Source organism: Rhagoletis zephyria, unplaced genomic scaffold, assembly GCF_001687245.7.
Source record: "Rhagoletis zephyria isolate East Lansing unplaced genomic scaffold, Rhagoletis_zephyria_1.1 Rzeph_scaffold_00933, whole genome shotgun sequence".
Taxonomy (NCBI): Eukaryota; Metazoa; Arthropoda; class Insecta; order Diptera; family Tephritidae; genus Rhagoletis; species Rhagoletis zephyria.
This window is the reverse complement of record NW_016158017.1, coordinates 81,706-103,404: the sequence shown is the minus strand read 5'-3', so window position 1 is coordinate 103,404 and position 21,699 is coordinate 81,706. Positions and strand designations below refer to the sequence as shown.

Sequence of the window (21,699 nt, the reverse complement as noted above, 5' to 3'; positions counted from 1 at the left end):
GTTTATATAAGAGTAAAGTTTTCTCAAGTGGGCCACCCAAAGTTGACTTTTCGATTTACTGTACCTTTGATTGACTTGAAGCTTTTTACCAAAAAAATGAACCATTTTAAAAAAATATAATACAAATGAACTGAAAAGCATAAAATAAAATTTTCAAACTTAAGTAGCAAATCACGAATTATCAAATTATTCTTTTTTTTTGCTTTTCAGTTCATTTGTATTACATTTTTTAAACTTGGTTAATTTTTTTTTTGGCAAAAAGCTTTAAGTCAATCAAATGTACAGTATTTTTTTTTATGAAAGTAAAATTGAATGTTTAGCGCAAATAATGCTTTTTGAATTCTTTTCCTAGGTACATGAGAAGAGGGTAAAAGATTGAAATCGATTAAAAAAATTAATTTTTTTATACTACAAGAACCGAAATTTTACAAACTGACCACGTTGTTTTGTTGCCCAATAAGTTCTCTAACTGCTGTAAAAAAATCATAAGATTCGAATGAATGGTTGCTGAAATATTTCAAAAAGTGCAAAAGCCTGCATAAACACTTGTTTGCAAATAACTCGTAAAAAAATAAAATTAGCGCAAAATCTTTGGTGCAAAAATAAAAAATTTAGAAGTCAACTTTGGGCGGCCCACTTGAGAAAACTTGACGCATAACAATATTATTTTTTTCTCTTTTTTAATATGTTTCTAGATATGTAATCGCATAATAATTGTAATCGTGTAGAACATATGTACATATGTGGTCATATATTTATTTGCGTTAATTTTACACTAATGTAAGTTTTTAATCCCCATAATTATTTATATATGTTTAATAAAGATAGTTAGTATATACCACATATGTATATTATAGAATTTAGTAGCTGCCTCTGTTTACACATATAATTCTGATATATATTTACTACTTACATATTTATTTAATGCAACTTTGTTTTTACTTCATTCTTAGACAAGCATTAAGTGACACGATTCTTATGATTATAGATACAAATATCTTATACATTGATTGTACATTGATTTGAATGCGTGCACAATATATATACATATATAAATTTGTGTGAAAATGTATACATATGTATGTATGTATATCTAAATGTGTATGTGTATCTCATTACATTTTAATATATAAGAAGGTAAGCATATTTAACTATGCATAAAACCGACAACGGCCAGTGCAAAATTTGTCCACCCGTAGCGTGGAACTGGCCGTTGGCGGTGACTTAGTTGTTTGTTAAAGCATAGACAGACGGCAACGTTGAACCGGGTTAACGGTGCAGTTGATCTGATCAAAATTGTATTTTGAAAGACGGTGGTTTTACGGATTAACAAACCGCGAGGTCTTGGGCTCGAGTCCCACTGCCACACAGTGGTTCAGAGCTCACATTTAGCACGAAAAACCGTGACCGATTATTCTCAAATGACAAACATATTAATCTGCTGTAGAAAGGGCACATTTGAGACTAAAACTCATTTCGATACCTCTTCCGGTACAGAAATTATAGCCTTAAGAATGGTTACAAGAAATGGAAAGATACAATATCCGTTAAATTATAAAAAGTATGACAATACGAGTTACAAAAAAAGGTAATGGGACATATTTTCGGGTTGCCAACGCGTCAAAATTTTAAAGTTGTTTTACAATTTTCGTTTTCATAATTTTTCCGAGAGACTACATTCTCTGGAGAAATTTTTATTAAACATAAATGAACTTGCAAGTATTAAGCACATTTTTACTCTTTTTCAATACTCACATAAAAAATGTAAATTTAGTTTCTTTATCATAATATTTTGGTTTCGATGAAACTCGATTTTGTTTTCAGAAAAAAATAAGCTTTAAATTTATAAAAAAGAAACGTGGAAACTACACAAATTTGTTTTAAGTAATTTTTACAGCATGCGATATAATTCGTTTTTTGACATAAAACACTAGAAAAATTTAAACATGTTATTATAACCTATTTTAAAATTATAGTTTAGAATAAAAATAAGTGCTCACAAACTTCTTTTATTTTTACGGAAACATGACTTTAAAAACAGCCACCTAGGACTATGTTCGGCTGCTGAGAGAGTGGCTCAAAAATAACATTAAAAGGCCCTTATATTAATAAGGGTACATATGTAGAAGTAAAAATATTTCAGAGCACTTAGTATCGAACTTTCGAGTTATTTTTAAATATGATGGAATTTGAAATACTTTACTCAATTAGGTTCATACAAAAAATCTAGGTTAAGAAAAAACTGTACTCAAGACTGTTGCTAGTCTGTGCTAAGTATCAGTTTCATTAAGTAAGTCAGTGTTTGGCGCTTTAAGCAAATTCATCGCATTTAGCTCCCGTTTTTTTGTATATTTTACTGCATTTTCCTTGTAAACTTAATTCAGATATTATCGGATCTGATCATAGCAAAAAAATAGTTTGAAATATCGAAATAAATCTAAATTACTAATTTTGTCCATTTTAAATTTAAGTTTAATCAAATATGTACATATATGTAAGTTAAAGCTGCAAAACATACCTTTCATTTGATATCCATATTGCAACAAGTGAATGTATACTTTTACGTAATTATAAAAAGGTGGCAACCTTTTTTGGACAACTCCCTTTCATTGAAAAATATCACATTTTACAAATACAAACTTTCGTACAAGTCATTAAAGCAGTCGAAGTTATAACATAATCTATTGTATTCACAATCCGGAGCATATAGTATTTCATGTGCATATCTCGGATACATTTGCAAATTTTATTGTTGTAAACGTGCACATATGCACCGGAGTGTGATTACCCTTAATAATATGTATAAGGGATTCAAAATGTATAACACAGATTAACATGGGAAAAGAGGAGGGTCATGATATATTGATATTGGAACCACGGTTGCCACATTTAGTCACCAAAATAGGTAACTTTTTGAGTGCTTGGTAACTTGGTAACTTTTTTTTATTTTGGTAACTTTTGGTAAGTTTGCCGTGTATAAAGTCATACACGTATAGAGTTGGATTAATTTGATAAATTGTACTGTGGTTGTGTGTAGCGGTGACGACACTACTAGAAAAATTGCGTTGATCAGGCAACACAGTGCTCAGCAAAAATAACTAACCACATATCGAAGAAAATTATCGCTGGGCAGTCTACTCGTCAATTTATTACAGTGTGGGGCGCCTGTCACACGTTCAATATTTATTGTGATATTTTGATCGTGATCCATATTGGTGGATTTTAAAATAGTGATGGATCGTGCGGGGGGTCTTCATCAAACGTGATAAACTCTTGATAAACTTGTTGAAGTGATAAATTTATCATTTTGATAAATGAACTGTCAAACTTTGTATGGAAATCTATTTAACTAAAGTTTATCAATTTATCAAACGACTTTGTATAAATTTCATCTAAATTCAATCTTTATAGGTTGCCAGGTAGTCGCTTTTGCTACGAACACATAAAAGCAAAGGAACACAATTGACGAGGTAAGAATGAACGTAACTAAATAATAAACAGTTTTATGCAAGTATTTACCAAGGTGCGTTTATGAAAGAATGCAGATAAACTGATAAATTCAAGCAATTCATCCCTTTATCACTTTAGATGAAGACCCCTATTATTTATCGCGTCAGTATTTACATGTTTTTGTGTTGAGATGAAGCCTGGAAATCTTATCCTAATGTTATTTTAATTTGTCCGAAAGGCAACGCGAAATACCGAGCCGTGAATATTACGAAATATGCCACACGTTCAATACTTTTTGACAGGTCTTTGATCCATATATAGATGAAATGAAAAAAGGAGGTTTGAACAGCAGTTTGTGCGGTGTATTTGGGCCCTCTAGCGCTTCGGTATATGCACTTAAGTCGATTTTTAAATAATGGTTCTGTTCTGGGGCTAAGATCCCGTTCAAAAGACAACAGCTTAAAGCGCGTTTTTATGCAAAGTACATTTTTAAACGCGTGCGTTGCAAAATATTTATTTGTTGTTTTTTTTTTTTCACGAATTTTTGTTATACTCTTCTTTATACACGTACGTATACAGAGATTGAATAAAAATGTATTTATATACGTATGTAAATGTATTTAGTTATTATATGAGGCCTTGAGCGCCAGAGAAGCTTAATTGACACATCAAAAAAAGTTGAGGTGCACTTTAAAATGCATTACCAGAATCGAAACGGTAATAGCCCGAGGCACGCCCTGTTAGTTGTCTTTTACTATGATAAGTAGCATCACGTATGTAGGTGCAATGAATTTTTTATTAAAAGACGGCATTTATTTTTTATAGATCCTTCGTTCTAATATTAAATACTAAAAATTTGTTTGTAGATAGGCTCCTCTGGCCCTCATGGCCTCATATGTAAAATTAATTTGTTTAGTTTTCTTTTAACAAAACTATTTATTGTACCCATGTCTCATTTATGGCAAATAAGCGAGGTTTGTTTTTACAGTTTACTGTATAATAAAACGTTGTTTTTGACTTGGTAACTTTTAGGTAATTTCTATTTGTAAATTCTGGTCAGAAAATTTTTTATTGTGTGGCAAACGTGATTGGAACTAACTACAAAGTGGTGATAGTTTCAAAACTTGCAATCGCTTGCATTTTTTTAAATCTTTAGTGGAAAAGTTTCTTTTAAACGAGATGTAGCTTAAAGTAAATAATCTTTAATTCACCTTTTCGCTTGTAAACGTAATATAGAAAAAAACAATAAAAGAAAATAGCAGAAAGTAAATCAGATTATGAACTACAATTAATGCATATTTGATTAATGGACTTTATTTTTTTACTTTGGTAGCGTCAATATAATTTTATTGTTTTAACAATAGTTACATATTTTACTGTATATATGAGTAGTGGTTTTTAGTTTTCGCTTATGTCAGAAATTTGATTTAATTGGCATTAAAATTGAGTTCTGAACCATAGTGTACCAGCAGAATTTTCATAAATTTATTTTTTTTATTTAGTCATTTATTACTTTTATTTCATTATGTAACTATGGTTGTTGTGGACTTTTTAATAGAGTTCTAAAAATTTTAATCAACCAATAATAAAATAAATAATGTAAAATATAATAATACAAAACAAAAAATAAAGATAAACAAAATATATCATTTTAAAAAATATTAAAAAAATAAAGTAAATAATAAACACACAAGAAAAGTTGGCAATCGCTCTCACTGAGGATCGAACCTGGGCTCTATGGACTTGTAGCACGCAGCTCTGACCACTCGGCTAGCGTGGACGCCGAACGCGCTTGCTTGTTTGCTTACTTGTGCAAAAGACAATGGCCGTTTTTGCCACTGTTGTCATCGAAAATTTCCTTGATCCGAATTAATTTTGGGAATCAACTGTAGGACTTAATCCGGATCAACTGCAGATAATTCCCGAGATAATTCCGAATTAGCGAGTTGATCCTGATCAACGCTACCCTCTGTCTATGCTTTTACAGTGCCTCTGCTAAACCTAAATAACTAAAATATATTCATACATAAGTAGTAACTAGTAAAAACGATAAAAAAGAGTTTCAAAAGATAGAGACGCGCAAAGTTGTCGCTCAAACACCCTAGATCAGCAATGAGTAATACTGGCTACAAATACAGCCCAGAATCCGGACTCGACCACCATTCGGTGGGTACCGCCGAGACTGAAAAGTGGTCAGCTTCTCCGAGGGGAAGTGTAAGATTGTCTACAGCTTTGGACACCTTAAGCTAATTCTGAGGTGCTCGACGCAAGCAAAATGACCGCCAGCCACGCAGCTAAGACTAAGGATCTTAAGAGAAACGCAGCCTTCCGTCAGCGAAGTACTGGACAGGCTGATAGCTTGCACAAGGCTTTTCAAGTTTTAAAAGCTATCGAGATATCGCGCCATCGAGGTAAAGTCTCCCGGTCAAACCAAGTAGTGGCCAAGCTAACTAATGGAATCTCTATTAACTATTCTTTGACCTCTCTGTAGAATTCTACCCAAAACTCAACAACAAAACAAGTGTCGGCAAGGGTGGACGTGTTTTGCTTCACTCCGCAATTTAAGTTTCAATCTACGTATGTAAAGTGATTTAAATGACAATAAACAATTACTTGCCTTTGCAATGTTGAAAAAGCATTAAAAACTGAGATAGTGACTCTTTGTGTGATCTAAAGATCCAATCAATATATTTTAATTTCAAATTAATAATGCCTTGTTCGTGTGGACAAAAAGTCGATCGCCTGCAATCTAAGGTGCAGTGCGCGAAGGGTAATGCACTCTTCCACACCGATTGCGTTGGTATGCGTTCATCCGATCTTGTATTCCTACTTAGCTCAGGAAGGAGTTTTTATTGCGATAGCTGTGCTGATGTACGCCGGGATTCTATTACGCCTCCACCGCCCAGTGTTTTCGGTGATAGGCCAGCCTACAACAAATTGAAGGCTGCTTAATCTACTGCTGCCACGTTACAATCGGCTACCTCTAGTAAACCCAACGAGAATTCTAATAAAAACAATCAACTAATAACGTTGGATTCGTTTTTCAATGCAATTGTGTTTTTACGTTCGGAAAATGTGCGTTTGCAAGAACTCATTGCGGCTCTGCATGAAAGCAATATTAAACTGGTAAACAAAGCGGAAAGAATGCATTCTGATCTCCTGTCTATGCAGAAAAATCTTTGCGAAAAAGACGACATGATAAATCTGCTAACAACACGGGTTAAAGACCTATGTACGTTCTGCTATTAGTGTTGCTTTTGAAAGTAAAAGTAAGATGGTAAACAAAGCTGAAAGCATGCATTCTGCTCTCCTGTATATGCAAAAAAGCCTTTGCCAAAAAAACGACACGATAAAACTGCTAACTGCTGGGCGGGGGTAAAGAAGCAATCGCTGAAAAAAAATCATCTAATTCTACCCACCCTCCTTCTTCCCTTGATCGTAAGGACTGCTTTTTAACTGCTGCTGATAAGGCTCTGTCGGGCATTAAACACGCCCACCTCCTATATAACGGTAATTTACATCGTGGCACCGCCCACTTTATGACTACAAAGGTCTATCTCGGTAACCGATTTATTGATTTCTACCAAACTTGGTTCAATGATTTCATTAAGTCAGCTTATTATCGAAAACGTTTGAAATCGGAATTAACACCCTCCTTATCATGCAAAGGTAGTTGAGAGAAAGTTGAAACGATGATATTTGCCTGCGCCGGGTATATAAAATTCGGTTTCACCCGAATTTATATAGCCCAGTAAAAAGCGACTTTTTCTCAAAAAAAATTTGTAACAGCGATTTTTTGATGCAGTTTACTTCTATTTGACACGTAGATCACGGATCCACAGTCTTGCCCCTAAATTTCATTTGGCAATATTCCGCCATCTTGGATTTAAGTTTCTTGGGGTTTTTTGCGATTTGCAAGCATTTTTCATAAAAAATCGTTAAATATAAATCTGTAGAGAATTTAATTTCCCACATTTATCGTATAGAAGGTTTTTTAAAAATAGCATTTTTTATTGTAAATAACTTGCAAAAACTGCGAAAAAAATTTACATTGTCACGGTTTTCACCATTTTTTGACAATTTCTGTTGAAAATAGATAGCATATTGAAATTCCAAAGTTGTAGAGAACTTCATTCTCCACGACTTTTGTACCAAAATGGTTACCAAATAGTTTATTTTAATTATTTATATAAGACACCCGAAGGACATACACTAAATAAGAACGCATTTATATAGAGACACTACGAATATAAATTTATGTATCGAAACGCCTATACGATTTAAGTTACTCGCACATATGTTCATTGATGGGTCAAATACAACATAATTTGAAATCAGCGCTTACTATGATATAAAAAACAATTATGAGAATTATTTTAAGAAGGTTTAAGTGTTCGATTCTTCATTAACTAATGATTTTGTTTCGAAATTAAATCAGGGTGGTGGGTTAGTTGTACATCTGAAACAATTCGTGTATTCGGATACACAAAAAATTTGGATAGAACTCCCAGCCCTAGTTAGTTTAAATTTGGGGGTTATATGTTTTGATATACGGTATGCAAACAGATGAAAATGAACATCAAAACCCAAAACTCAACCGTAGTGTCAACTATCGGACCCAGTTGTGAATATAATCCATCCAGAAATCCACTCAAAAACATGGGTCCAGCCGCTTAGGAAGAGCTCAGTGATATACACACCCACAGAAGATTACCAGCGTTTTCAAACTGATCCGCCATTTTAATTTTTCAAATCTGATTTCAGATTCGTAATCAGAGACCTTAAGAACACTCGATTGTAAAGTTTTAGGCGAATCTAATCGATTTAAATTTTTTCTCGCCATATTGGGTCCGCCATTTTGAATTTTTCCAACCTGACCTCAGATTCGTAATAAGCAGCCCCAAGAACCCCAGAGGAAAACTTTACAAACGAATCGGATCGACTTTAATTTTTTGGCCGCCATATTGGGTTCGCCATTATGAATTTATAAAATCATGCTCTAGGTTCGCAATCAGCAACCTCAAAAACATAAGAACCTACTGTTACTTTTTAATTTTTAGTGTTGGGTTCTCCGGTGGCACAAAAGTTGTAAAGCAAAATCTAATTTACGGTTAGTTTAGACGCCATATTTGAGACGCCATGTTGACTTTTTGAAAAGCCCACACTGTTTTTAATGTAGGGCGTCTATGTGATCATTTTAAGACCGTAATCGTTGTAATCCGTCCTATAAAATTTTGTCCATCGTACTGTACCGGTTGACGTTATATGGAAATGAATTTTACGCCGCTTCCCTTACATTGCTATGTTTGGCACGTTCCCGGCCGTGATCTAAGCGTCGTAAAAAAAAAAATGTTGGTATAAAAGTTGTGAAGACTCAAAAAAAATCTTCTTTATGACAAATGTGGGAAATTAAATTCTCTACAGATTTGTATTAAACCATTTTTTATAAAAAATGCAAAATATGCTTGCAAATCGCAAAAAACCTAAAAAAACTTAAATCCAAGATGGCGGAATGTTGCCAAATGAAATTTAGGGGCTAGACTGTGGATCCGTAATCTACGTGTCAAATAGAAGTAAACTGCATCAAAAAATCGCTGTTACAAATTTCTTTTAATTTTCCTACCAAATTTATCTAATTGTACTGGGCTAATCGCTATGTTTGGCACGTTCCCGGCCGTGATCTAAGCGTCGTAAAAAAAAATGTAGGTATAAAAGTTGTGAAGACTCAAATTCTCTACAACTTTGAAATTTCAATATGCTATGTGTTTTCAACAGAAATTGTCAAAAATGGCGAAAACCGTGACAATGTAAATTTTTTTCGCAGTTTTTGCAAATTATTTACAATAAAAAATGCTATTTTAAAAAAACATTCTATATGACAAACATGGGAAATTAAATTCTCTACAGATTAGTATTAAACCATTTTTTATGAAAAATGCAAAATATGCTTGCAAATCGCAAAACACCTAAAAAAACTTAAATCCAAGATGGCGGAATGTTGCCAAATGAAATTTAGGAGCAAAACCGTGGATCCATGATCTACGTGTCAAATAGAAGTAAACTGCATCAAAAAATCGCTGTTACAATTTTTTTTTTTTAATTTTCTTAACACATTTATCTAATTTTACTGGGCTAATACTTCTTTACTTGTTTTTTTAATATTTCGAATACCGAAAAAATTAGTTGAACTTGTATTTTTATTATGTAGCTCATTTGGGTGGAACGAATTCGAAGCTGGCAAATTAAATCTTCGAATCCTTTTTAAGTACATACCAGGGGCGAACGCAGGTAGGGGTTTTGGGGGTTCTAACGTCAAATTGAAAATAAGGTAGCACGAATTTTGATGTGAAGCAAAACTCCCTTGGAAGACAATACCTGTAATAATTGTATTATGGATGGCATCATTTTTATTTTTATCGCTCCAAGTTTTAAATTGAAGCGAAAGATATTTATCACTCACATTCTTTAAACACAAAACTTAAAACAACAAAACGGCTAAGCTTTTTACGCCAAACTTTTAATTCAGAAACTGACAATAGAGAAAAGAACGAGTATAGAAAAAACGATGACGAACAACAAAGCAAGCAAGAAGCACAAAAAGTGTTCCACCGGCTCATCCTCTTCAAGGGAGGATGGGCAAATGGACTTGTCATTTACGCCTATCACAGTCAGGTGTTTGTGCTATTTGAAGTGACCAGTCAGCAGTCCAACAAGATGTCTGCAGTGTCGTCAGCTCAGTGAGACCAAAACACTAGATAGACCTTCTGAGACTGAAGGCAACATAAGTTTTGCCCACCTGCCTCCCCTCGATGCCTTCCAGTCATTGCTGAGCGAAGTATTCACCCAGTTGCTTCGATGGCCGAAAGTGGCTGTGCTAAAACTGGCTGCGGACCGAGGAATGCCTGGTCTGAGCCAATTCTGGCCAAATGGTCAGATGTCTCATTACCAGGTACTCCTGAGTGACCTGGCACCCAGAGTAAAGCAAGCTCGTTAGTTCGCCACTATAATTTAATTGAGACTTGCATTACCTTAAGTGGAGCTTGGTAGTCACTGCAGACACGTAAACTCCTTCCCCTCCACCTATGTTCCATGTTTTTGAGGATTGTAATTCCCTCAACCTGGAAGACCGATGCAAGGGAGAAATGAAGCGAAAAGGACCCCAGATCATGACCCAGAGTCAGTTTTGGAGCCATCAGTGAAGATTAAACAATATGTGAGCCCGGTCTCAGTGATGGAATTAAACCAACATTCAGTCTCAGGGAACTCAACATTATAGAATCTCTTCAACACAGGTAATAGTGGTGGCCTTTCCCACGTTTGAAAACATAAACTGACGGTAAGTGCAGCAGTGCGTCAAGAGCACTATACACCAATCAAAAAAATTAAAGTTAAATAAAGAGGCAATAAAGCAATCATTTTGGTTCTTTACTATTGAAACCAGATAAATTTTCGTGGACCCCCATATATTTTTCAACCCCTGGGGGTCCACCTGGACCAGTTCGGGAATCACTGAATTAGAGTTTCAAGTGAACGCGGTTTACTGATCCATATTTTGAGATACAATTAATTTACCTATTTGGGAGAAAAGTCTATTTTCAATGCCCATGAATCAACACAAACAAACAAACAGTGCTACGTTCCAAATACATTCTGTAAAAATAACGAACTTTTTTAAACCTAAAAATTCTGCCCGTCCGGCTGCCGAATTTGCACAAACTACAGTGACAGCCGAAAGTTCACCTGACAAATATCAAGTAGCGAAAAAATTAAGACGCTCCGATGCTGAGGACCTTACTGTACCTTATTTTAGGGTCAGCGAGTCCCTCAGTTCCCAATATATAATGATGAGATAGATAAAATAGATTAGGCGTAGCTTGGTTAATGCCAAAATGGTCCCATCTCTAAGTTTAAAAAAAAATTTGACCACCATTGTTTCCAAGATGCCGTTAATTTCACAGCCCTCTGCATCCGAAAATCAGCGTTTAAATTCCTTGCGACCGATATTACATATTCACGTTCTTGCAGGTTCCGCTTAATGATGTGTCAAATTTTTGTCGCCGTAAAGTAAGCGATAACGACAATTACGAACTCCTTGAAAATTCGTGGGCACCGGATGCTACTTTTAAATGTCCGCCTTTGACCAAACGTAATTAGAAATTTCAACTATCATGACATGCTAATATTTTAGCGTTACAGTACTGAAACATATTTAAATTAATATTAGTGTTATTCATCTTAACCGATAACTTTATCAAGCATATATTGTTATAAATTTAAGAGCTCTGTTACATGAACGCCCCATACTCTATTTCATTTACACTTGGGACGCAGTTACATTGGCTTCAGTTTATCAAGATTATTCAGTGAAATCGTTAGAGAAATTTATCAGAAATGTGTAAACGAGTTTCCATATAAATTTTGACTGTTTTGCAAAGTTTACACAATTATAACTTTACGCAGTTTATAATGCATTTACTAGGTTTGATGAATACCCATTCTCAGACGCTCTTGATGCTTGCCATCAATCACTATACCTAAAGCTATACCGATTCTTTTGTTGGTGGTATTTTGATCGTGTAATGCTGTTTTTAACCGACTTCTAAAAGAGGAGAAGGTTATCCATTCGTCAAAATATTTCCTCTTTATGTATGTTGCCGTATAACTTTGGACCACGTCAACCGATAATTCTTTTTCTCCGAGGTGGCCCCACACTAATTTGGCTTAGATCCGATAGTAGGATCATGAAGGAATTAACTCCTAAATTTTTATATGAGAATTGAAGTCGATTGTTTTTTTCTCTTAAAAATTACTTGTTGAATTTTCGTTTCTACCACCACAAAATAATATTTTAATTTAATATTTTATTAAAGCTACCTTTATAAGCCTATTTTCCGTAATAGCGTTCATAGTTGTTTGCTTTCACATTAGACACTTCCCCTTTTCTTCACAAAAAAAATCGATTAAACTAGGTTGGACACCGAAAAGTTATCGGTTTAACCTTAGATTGTTTCATAATAACAAATTAATGAGTAACGAATTTGTATGGCAATGACCCACGGATGGTTCTCATAAAAATAAAATCGCCGTTCGGGGTCGACGTAAAACTGTAGGTCCCTCCCCTTTTTGTGACAATATCAAAGTGAACGCTACAAATCGGAGCAGAAGCTCGGCCAAACACTAACATACATATGTGTAAGCGATTCATGTGTTCAAACAATAACAAAATTAGCCAATCATGTTATTTAGGCTATCTATGCACCATGCTAGACAGTATGCACCGGATCGAGAATACCCCTATTATTGTTATTTAAGATTCTGGATGCAACTTTTTAAAATTCAAAATGTCGTATCCAATATGGACCAATCACTAGATCATTAATTGAGTTTAATGCTTTGGATAATATTAATTCGTTAGATTTTTCATTTAGTCGCTCTGCTTTTAAGAACGTGTTATCTTCTTACTTATGTTAAGTACTTAATTTATATTTACTCATAAAATTTTCTAAATGTATTAAATGGCTAGTCAGTAAGAACGTACGTACATACATATGTATTGTGTCATTGACTTAATAAAGAAAGAAAGAAAGAAAGATAGATAGAAAGAAAGAAAAAAAGAAAGAAAGAACGAAACAATAGACAACCTCCTCCTTTTTTGAAGTCGACTAAAAATAATGATTTTGGTGTTAAGACGGAGTCACATTTTCAAATTTGCATGCAATTAAGGTAACAAACGAATTTTTATTTTAACTGTTAAATAAGCTCATAATAAACTTCATGCAATATTAATTCCTTTGTAGGCTTCGGTACAATTCAATTGTTAAAATAACAAGTAACACAACCGACTTCAATTCTCATATACAAATTTAGAGTACCGTTAATTTCTTCATGATCCAATAAGTATGGGACCTCCCCTGAGGCACCGCCTTTCCGGTAGAAAAATAATTATCGAAATCGGTTAATGTGGTCCAAAGTTGTGCGGTAACATACAAAAAAAAAATATTCCGATGAATTGATAACCTCCTCCTTTTTCTGAAGTCAGTTAAAAAGAGAAAAATTAATGAGGTAAATTATTAAAAAAAATTTAATATCTATATTTTAACATTCCTAATAAAATTTACATTACAAGAAATCTCAGCCAAATTCGAGGGCTGTGTTTGCTTACTTGTTTGCTAAGAGACCGTAGAATACAGAGAATGAAGAGGCAAAACTAGCCGGACATTTATCTCGTCGGCGTTTGTGCATTCTCCGTACTAATTTAAATAAGTTCTTATTCAATTTCAATTGAATTCCTATCCGAACTAGTACTAAAGGCAAGTTACATTCAAAATTGTATTTCAGCTGTGACGGAAGGTCTGCTGAAAATAAATTTTCCCACTTATGAATTTAATGATAAACTGAAGGCAGGGCCGTCCCGAGGTGTTCGAACCCTCCTAATAATTTGGACTCTGAGAAGTGTGCCCGTCTCGGTGTATTGTTGTTTTTACTATATACTGAGACTTTGCCAAGTTTTGCAAAGCATGGAAATGACCGTGCTATATTTGCATGTTTACGTAAAAGTACAATTTTACATATGGCCGAATATTTGACTGGCTACGTTACATTCGTACACATTTTTTCTAAAATATGAATCAATTGTCCACTAAATAACACAAAACCAACTGGGCTTTTTAGGTGATATGATCAGGCACGGTCAAATCTATGTATCTGTAAAAGAAAGGTTTTAATAAATCCTTGCGTTTCAAAGTTATAGGTATTCGAATGTGCACTGGCTACGTTACACTATTTGGAAGTTTAATGATGGGCTGTGTCAGAAAGTTTGAAATTTCTGCGAAACGGGTANGCACGGTCAAATCTATGTATCTGTAAAAGAAAGGTTTTAATAAATCCTTGCGTTTCAAAGTTATAGGTATTCGAATGTGCACTGGCTACGTTACACTATTTGGAAGTTTAATGATGGGCTGTGTCAGAAAGTTTGAAATTTCTGCGAAACGGGTAAGCGAATATTGCTAGCTTTTCAGTATGTCATCTACAATGAATGCAGGTGGTAGTGATGGAAAACTATCGATAGTGCTATCGATAGTATCGATAGTTTCATTTTGCCGCCACTATCGAATTTTTCTAAACACTATCAATAGTTGTATGTTGTTCACATTGTTGGAATTGGACTATAAAAGATGCACATGCCTACATATAGTTATATGTATGTTGTGAACTCCTTTGTTTGTAAACATGTTCTTCATGGTTTTTGTTATAAACTGTGTTATTGAAATACATACACGATCTCATTTTGTTTTACACTAGTTATTTTTGTGTAAACAAATAATTTTTATGGCTTTTGTAGTTACGAAAAGGGCTATTTAAGAATAAGATTTCTTCCTGGCTGTTGTTGTCTTATATAGTAAAAGAAGAAACGAAGAAATTTACAGGCGATGGAATCTGTCATATCACTTGCCAAATTTTTCTAGGACCATAAAAAATGGCTTAGGCATATTTACAAAATGTTGTGCCCAGTTTTACCAATCAATTTTAAATTTTTCGGGCCGTTAAAATTTAAAGTGACAAAATTTTTTAGGAGATTGTGCTATTTTAAATTTTAAGTTTGATACATTTTGAAATCGGTTGGTAAAACAGGACATTAGTGTTATATCTCAACATATGTAAGAAAGCTTTCGATAGTATCGATAGTATATTTTGCACTATCACTATCGAAACAATCGAATGTATACACTATCGATAATTCTCCAACACTAGCAAGTGGTCATCTGCTTACCCAATTTTTGTAAATTTTAGGTTTTTGCCAATTTTTATACCTTTCATGAGCATACAATGGTATTATAACTTTGGTCCGATGTTTGTAAGTACCAGAATAAAAAAAGATAGACCCATTAAAATGTATACTTAAATGATCAGAACGTCGAGCTGAGTCGATTTAGCCATGTCCGTCTGTCCGTCTGTTTGTATGCAATCTAGTCTCTCAGTTTTCGAGATATCCGGATAAAATTTGGTAGATGGGTGTATTTTTATAATGTATTAATCATTTGACGGAACCGGAAGAATCGGACCACTATAACACATAGCTCCCATACAACTGATTGTTCAGATATGAGATTTTTCATTATAACTTCTCCATTTATGCAGCTAGGAACATGAAATTTTGCAGTACTTGCACCCATTATTAACAGAATACTTATAGTGAAAATAACAAGGATCGGGTGACTATAACATATATGTATCTTCCATACATCTGATTGTTCCGATATGGGATTTTACTGTAAAACTCCTTTATTTGAACAGCTAAAACCGATAGATTTCGTAAGATATTTTATAAATAATAATACAAAGTCTACTGCGAAAATCGTCAAAATCTATGCTGTATAAGCTTTATCTCCTATAGCACTGATTGCTCAGATACCAGATTGCGATATATCTCCTTTATGTAGGAAACTAAACCCAATAAATTGTGTTACAGGTTTACATACCGATCACATAGCAGTGAAAATCAGACTCCCTGAGGAAGGCGCGAAATGCGTCGAAACGCGTAGGAGTACAAAGGAAATTTATTTCGCTTTTAACTCAACGGCCGAAACAGCTCTAACCCAGCAAACAACTAGATAGGAACTTGGCCCAAATTAAACACACAAAAAATTCAAAATCGGCGAGCAAACCCGAAGCAACAAAAAATAATCAAGCAATAAGCATGAAGCATTTTTATCAACATATTAAACTAAAATACGACGACGAAACATGTTACACTATCAAACAGTACACCAAGAACGGTAAAAAACTAGCTNCATAGAATGATTGAAAATGAGAAAATTAGATACGCTCACAAACCTCATAATACACTGCATAGAATCTTTACAAAAACAAAAGACAAAGTTCAGAAGGAACAACAAAACAATTTAGTGTATCAAATAAATTGCAAAGGCAAAGGAAACGAAAGCTGCAATAAATGCTACATTGGCACTACGAAAAGAGCGCTAAGCATAAGAATCCACGAGCACGAAATGGATGCAAAAAACAAAAAGATGACAACAGCATTGGCTCAACACCTGACTAACAACGAACACACAGCTGACTTCGCGAATACAATGATCTTAGATGTAGAAAGAAGAGAAAGAAGACGAATGACACTGGAAAGTCTCCGCATACAGCAGCAGCTTAACAACACGATGAATTTCAAAGAAGACGTGGACAGCACAAACAGCGCTTACACAGCTGTTATCCAAAGTAGGAATGAACGCCAGCGAAAGCAGAAACAAACAAACAATTGATGGGTGTTAATGTACACAAAAAATTTTTCCTGTGATATATGTAAATGTTATTATTGTTAAATGTGAGTTATATGTTAAATGTAAAGTTCAAAATATTGTATTTCATGTTTATTGTTTGTCGTTCTAATAAAAAAAAAAAAAAAACAGACTCCCTGAGGAAGGCGCGAAATGCGTCGAAACGCGTAGGAGTACAAAGGAAATTTTATTTCGCTTTTAACTCAACGGCCGAAACAGCTCTAACCCAGCAAACAACTAGATAGGAACTTGGCCCAAATTAAACACACAAAAAATCACTTAGATTGGTGCTAATATAAGGTATGTCTTCCATACCTATGATTGTTTAGATGCGCTTTTTTATATAAGTATGTAACTCCTCTATCGATGTATGCAGATGTATTCAAAAGCAGTAATCTGTCAAAGTAAAATTTGCAGATGTTCATGAAAGGTATGAAGCCTTCGGCATAGCCGAAGACAGCGCTGCTCTTACTTGTTGCTAATAAAATTTGGGCACTGGCAACGTTACACAAAACACTGGCCACGTTACACGTACGGTTCGCTTGGGCAAGGTTTAACGAATCTGGGATCTTCTATTGCAGGATTAAAAAATAAAACTCGATTATCCTTAAAAATTCTAACTAGGTCAAAAATCATCCTAAACTAAAATTTTTTACTGAACAATCTTGTTATCATCGAAAATAATATTTATTTAACTTTACTACTAAAACCACTTATGTTTAATAACTTAAATTGTGCAAAAGCTCATCTAATCTTAAATAAAAAAATGTGTAATCTTAAATAAAAAAAAAGTCAATGCATTTATCGCAGTTGTATAGAAAAGTTCTAACCTAAACCATTTTTAACAAAATAAATAGATTTATATACTCTTCATAGTCTGGTGTAGACTTGTATCAGATTCTATAAAATTGTAGTGTTATGTGCACAATCACGTGTAATGGGCAGATAACTTATCAGTTTTATATGTTGCAAAAAATCTAATTGAATTATAGGCAAATATATAGTCAAAACCTTAAGAGATAAAGATTGCAAAGGATATTTTAAAAAAGATAGTTTCGCTTTATTTCAATAGAATAGTTATTAAAATTTAGCAGTATAATGCTCAATTCGCAATTGTTCATGAAAATACTTTCTTAAATATGTGTTATTATTTATTGCTAAAATGAAATGAGAATAATTATCAAGTCAATAAAAAAGTTTCAAATAAAAAGAAAAGCACTGGCCAAGTTACACTTATTTATTAGGTAATTGTGCAACGAAGTCAGCTATGGTTTCTTTTTTTCATCCATATGGAATCAGTATGATATCGACAATACTAAGAAAACATGTTATAAATATATCCTTTGGAAAGGGTACTTAATTATCCAAAAAACTACTTTTTTAGTTTTTCACTGGCTACGTTACACTTAGCATTTGTGGTACATTTGATTACGACTTAATAGGAGTTCTAAAAAACTTTTTCGCTAACTTGGAGCGTATCCTGTTAAACTAATTTATATTCTATCGTTCAGAACTTAATCGGCCAACATAAATTAAGAAAAGCTTATATCTTTGTACTTTTCCTTGTTGAAGTACCGAAAACTGTTTTTAGGTTTGTGAAAAATTCTTCGCCAAAAGGAGCAAAACATTAAACGCAAAATGCTTGGACATAAGAATTAGTGTCAGAAGCAGCTGACATATATAGTGAATACCAATAATCACCAATATGTACAATATTTGAAAGAAAGAAAAAATTGGGCTGGTTTACTTTCCTGTGGAATCGATCATATGTATATTAGAATTTCTAATAACCTTTTTGTGAATACAGCGCAATCTGGTTATAATGGACTCCACGGGACCGTGTCATCTTGTCCATTATAACCGAGTGCCCATTTTATCAGAATATGATATTTTTAAATATTAAAGAAAAAATATACATGTATAAATACAAAGTTGTGTACTTTTCATGCAAGGTAAATGCCCGTATTTCCGTTCCGATATTTTTCTTAAAGTGAACAAAGCACTAAAACCTTAAGATTTGGCTAAAACTTTCTGATTACTTTTTGAAAGTTCTTTTCATGCAAATTATTAAAAATCTTAAAATATAGAAAAAAAACCAAGAAGCATTTTAATTTAACATACACAGATATTTAAAAAAAGCATTAAAGAAATCTTAAGCACTCCGAAATCTTAATTAGCTCAAGTACAAACTACTTAAAAATTGTAAGCGCTCACCGAATTGTATTTCACTTCATTTTACATACTTTACTTACTGATTTTATCCATTTCGTTTTTTTATTTTGTTTTATTTTATTTCATTTCACTTTATTTTATGTTAATTTATTTAATTTAACTTTATTTTGTTATACTTAATTTTGTAGAATTAGTTCACTTGATTTATATTTATTTTAATTGAACAAAATTAATAAACAATAATAAAAATAAAAATAAAAATAAGTCGGCGTGCTTATCGAGATGGAGCGCTGTGGCGACCACTCAGAATTTAAGGAAAATGCGTGCACTGCCATTGGCTTGGAGACGCCCGTATCCTCACTAGACATTTACGTCTAGAAGTTCTCGACATGGACTGCCTAAACACGGTCCCAGAAGTGCAGAACGCTATTCGCTGGGAATTAGGAGACAAGATGAATGTCCAACTTTGCGTCTCTATCCTCGTTGTTAACTAGCGAGAACAAAGAATGGCTGTGGTGGAAATCGACCAACTGCCAGGCCGGACTCTTATTGAAAAGTTGCGAGTAGGTTGGATTAGCTGCCGTATCCGAGAGCGCGCGGATGTTCAAAGGTGTTTTTGTTGTCTGGGATATGGGTACAAATATACATATCGAAGGCCGGGTTTTGGATACTCGATCCCTGACATAACCCTGTTTTCAGAAAGCCTTCTTCGAAGGGCTGACGGTGAGAGTGATGGAAGACCTGACTGGTAGCGACCATAACTACATCACTTTCCAAGTCACTGACACAACGCGAGGGCAAACACGTAGCATCCTTCGCAGGAAACCAGGAGGGAACCCGTCTAGGGTCGATGTTCGCAAGTCGACACATTACTCCCAGCAGATTCCCACGGCATTTCACCCACAACGGGAGAGATCCACAACAGGGAGTCTTGTGCTAAGCTGGTCGGAGAAACCATGTGCTGCATACACCGGGCATGCAAAGAGGAGAGCATAGTCTGGTAAAAACCAAGTGTAGTGGTGGAATGACCGAATTGCAGAGCTGCGAAGGTCCTGCCATAGAATGCGCAGACTCGCAACGTGCGCTCGTGGCAGATCTGAGCCGCTGACCAGAGCAGCAGCCAACAACTGCGCTAAGAAAGCATTTGGGGCCGAGATACAGAAGAGTTAAGGAAAGAGTTATATGACGAAGTGGATTATGATCCCTGGGGCCTGGGATACAAAATAGTCATTAAAAAGTTCCATAAACCATTGCAAGCGATAGATAAGGTCCGAGTTAAGAATATAGAGGATTCACTATTTCCCGCACACCCACTAAGAGAAGATACATTGTTCGTCGAGGAGCAAGCCGAGGCATCACTGTTTTCGGCAGACGAGCTGAAGTTAGCCCTGCGAAGCATGAAAGCCGGCAAGGTTCCAGATCCCGATGGCATATCAGCGGATGCAATCAGGTTAGCAGCGAAAACAAGCCCTGATCTCCTGCTTAACATGTACAACAGCTTCCTTAGGGCCCGGGTCCTCCCAAGCCCATGGAAGAAATCTAGGCTGGTGCTTATACTCAAGGGCAAAGGAGACACAAACTCTCCTTCATCGTTCCGGCCACTCTGCATGCTAGACACAACAGGCAAGATGACTTAAAAATACGCTTGGAGTCAGCCACAGAAAATGAGGGAGGCCTTTCACCCCGAGAACATGGCTTCAGGACGGGACACTTAACTATAGGAGTAATTAGCGAATTAGTCGAGGCGGTACATAAAGCCGAAGAAGCTAGTCATCTCGGCAAGATGGGACGACTGCTGGAGGCCTTGGAACGGTCATTCAAAGTTCCAGCATATTTACTAGATATGATTCGGGATTACCTCAGAGACCGTTGGCTTTTTTACGACACAACACAAGGTCAGAGAAAAAGACGTACAACCGGCGGAGCGGCATAGGGGTCTGTACTTGGCCCGGACCTCTAGAAGGCCACGTATGACAGTCTGTTGCGCACGGAAATGCCGGAGACCGCCTTCCTTGTCGCTTTCGCAGACGACGTGACCGCCGTCATAACAGCAAGAAACATCCAGCTAGCGCAGCTCAAGCTGAACCAGGTAATGCGCAGCGTCAGTGGATGGATGAGCGATCACGGTCTACAATTGGCTACATCCAAAACAGAGATCGTGCTCCTCACCAAGAAACGGATCCCAACAATTATAAACATGATGGTCGGACCTCAGCCCGTGACAACTTCTAGGTCTACAAAATACCTAGGGGTGAAGCTTGACAGCAAACTCACATTCTGGGCACACATCCATGGAGTATGTGAAAAAGCTGCGCAGAGCACGGTGGCTCTAAGCCGGCTGATGGCGAACGTGGGCGGCCCGAAGCTATGCCGTAGGAAACTTTTGATGACAGCAGTCTAGTCGGTGCTCCTGTACGGGGCAGAAATATGGGCCGACGCATTAAAAGTCAAAAAATACCTGATTCATATGTCTTCGGTCCAGCGCAGAGGGGCACTACTTCTTCATGGCTTCTGCATACCGAACAGTGTCCGCGGACGCGGTTCTAGTTATTTCTGGCGTCTTGCCAATTGAGCTACTTGCTTACGAGCGAAAAGAGATTTACAATATCAGTGCCGAGATAGGCCGAGCAGTTAACCCAGCAGTGGCAACAAAACTGGAGCACAAAAGGTCGATGGACGCACACCCTGATAGTTGACCTTCAAACATGGTTGAACAAACCGCACGGGGATGGTTACTTCCGAGAATATCTTCATAGAATGGGCAGGGTAGACGAGAAGACTAGGGTGA

The 21,699-nt window shown here is 35.5% G+C and overlaps 1 long non-coding RNA gene across 1 annotated transcript; it reads right to left on the bottom strand.

Moving 5' to 3' along the window:
* Positions 1-9,736: 9,736 nt before the first annotated feature.
* On the bottom strand, positions 9,737-19,390 carry LOC108362104 (uncharacterized). The gene is made up of 3 exons (XR_001847415.1): positions 19,377-19,390; positions 11,098-11,100; positions 9,737-9,927 (listed from the first exon to the last, which is right to left on the bottom strand). It is a non-coding gene; the product is annotated as an uncharacterized LOC108362104 (long non-coding RNA).
* Positions 19,391-21,699: the final 2,309 nt, after the last annotated feature.